Raw genomic sequence first — 2,363 nt, 5'->3', positions numbered from 1 at the left:
CAGCCCTTCTTTCTCCCATGATTGTTCTCTCCAAGGAGTGTATCTACCTCAGGTAAATGTTCAACTCCTATGCCTGTCTTTTGCTTGGCTGGAAGCCGCAGATGTGGGTTCAATTGCAGACCTGAAGGGGAGCTAGGGGCCATAGTCTCAGTGGTTCCAGCAGACTCTATCAGACCAGCAAACCTGGTCCCCCCGAGTGCTAATCTTGACTCTACCATTTCCTGGCTGTGTGTCCTCCATGCCCTGGACCTTAGTTTCCCCAGCCGTCCCCAACTCACAGGGCTCCCAACACCTGGCACAGAGTGGGCACTCACTCAGTGAGTCCTTGTGAACCTCAACACTGACCTCTGGCTGTTTTGGGATGTCTGGGCTGGGTTCACCTCAGTCTCCCTGACGGCACCTGGAACAGTGTGGGGCAGTCAGTGGGTCCTGTTGGGACCCTTCAGCCCCAAGGACCTCGACCCAGGCAGTTGTCTAGAAGCAAGGAAGCGGGTGGCTTCTTCCTTCCATCTGGGTCCATGAACTGGAGGTGGTGCTGGGGATAACCCCTGACCCCGCTTCACAAAGCCTCTTCCCCAACATGCCCAGCCCCATCCCTGTCCACTGCCTGGACACAGCTTCTCAGGCAGATGTAGACATGCAGCCCCGAAAGGGACTCAGACTCCACTCCCAGGTTCTGTTGCGTGACCCTGGGACAGCAGCTTGACCTCTCTGACCTCTCTCAGTTTCCTGGGATGTAAAATGGTGGGGAGGGAAATCAACCCCAAGTAAGAGTATTATTGTAGGATTTTATTCTCAAACACACCAGGCATAGTCTGGCCTCAGGGCCTTTGCACTAGCTGTTCCCTCTGCCTGGAATGCTGTTCCCTGGATCTCCACACAGCTCCTCCCACACCTCCTTCCAGACTTTGCACAAATGTCCCCTCAGAGGGGCCCCCTTGGGGCACACCATTTCATTTGGAGCCCTGATTCTCAATTCCATTCTACTTTTTCTTTTGTTCTATAGCATTTTCCACCTCCTACAATGTGGCCGGAAAAAACATCTTCTGTCCTAGGAGAAGTGCAGTGGGAATGCTCTTTGGGAAGTGAGAATGGCCAGACTTTCTCACCTACTTTGGTCATGTTGTCAGAAGGGACTGTTCCCTGGAGAAGGATATCATGCTTGGTAAAGTGGAGGGTCAGCGAAAAAGGGGAAGACCCTCAACAAGATGGATTGACACAGTGGCTGCAACAATGGGCTCAGGTACAGCAGGGATCATGAGACTGGCACAGGACCGGGCAATGTTCCGTTCTGCTGTGCACAGGGTCGCTAGGAATCAGAGCCAACTCAATAGCACCTAACAACAACAGCAGCAACAACATGGGTTGGAATTGACTCAACAGCACTCAATAACAATAACAAATCAATTTTTAAAAAATTCAAAAGCAAAAAACAAAAAAGCAGCAGCAGCTGAGTCCTAGGAAGATTTTTCTGAGGTGAAGAGAGCCCTGGGGTCCAGGGTAGGTAAGGAGGGGGATCAGCTCCCACAGGACTGGCAGACCCTGACTCCAAGTATGGGGGAAATCTCACAAGCTTCCACCAAGAAACCTAGTCTCCAAATGGGAAATAAAACCAGAGAAGTCTCAGAGCTGTCCTGGGCCACACCAGCTGCCAAGGACCCCAAGATGCTGGCAGACAAGGGTCGTATTCAGGAAGCTGGGCAAGGGATACTCACTGTCTAGGAAGAAATGGGACATGAGGTCCTGTGAAAATTTAGAGAGTGATTCACCTCCTACCTCCTCTATGGCTCTGAGTTGAAACCATTCGTTCTCAACTGGGGTGATCTTGCCCCAGGGGACAGCTGGGAATGACGTATGGAGACACTTTTGCTTGTCATGACTGATGGGAGGGAGCTGCTACTGGTGTCAAGTGTATGGAGGCCAGGGATGCTCTTCAACACCCTATAGGAGGGCTCCCCCACAGAGAACAAGCCAGCCTCCACCAACCATCTGTCAGTTGGCCATACTGTGGTGGCTTACACGTTACTATGGTGCTGGAAGCTATGTAACCAGTATTTCAAACACCAGCAGAGTCAGCCATGGTAGACAGGTTGCAGTGGGGCTTCCAGATGAAGACAGACTAGGGAGAAAGGTCTGGAAATCTACTTCAGAAATCAGCCAATGAAAGCCTCACAGATCACAGAATATTGTCTGAGACTTTGACTCACTTGCTTTGGACGCATCATCAGGAGGGACCAATTAATTGTTGGGAATGAACACAATGTCTGGTAGAACAGAGGCCGGTGAATGTAAGGGAGACCCTCACTGAGATGGACTGATTCAACAGCCAGAACAATGGAGCCAAGAAACCAAAGATCAGGAAG

Source organism: Orycteropus afer, unplaced genomic scaffold, assembly GCF_000298275.1.
Source record: "Orycteropus afer afer isolate SDZICR_OR568_19922 unplaced genomic scaffold, OryAfe1.0 scaffold00136, whole genome shotgun sequence".
Taxonomy (NCBI): Eukaryota; Metazoa; Chordata; class Mammalia; order Tubulidentata; family Orycteropodidae; genus Orycteropus; species Orycteropus afer.
The sequence above is the reverse complement of the archived record's forward strand: the minus strand, read 5'-3'. Positions refer to the sequence as shown.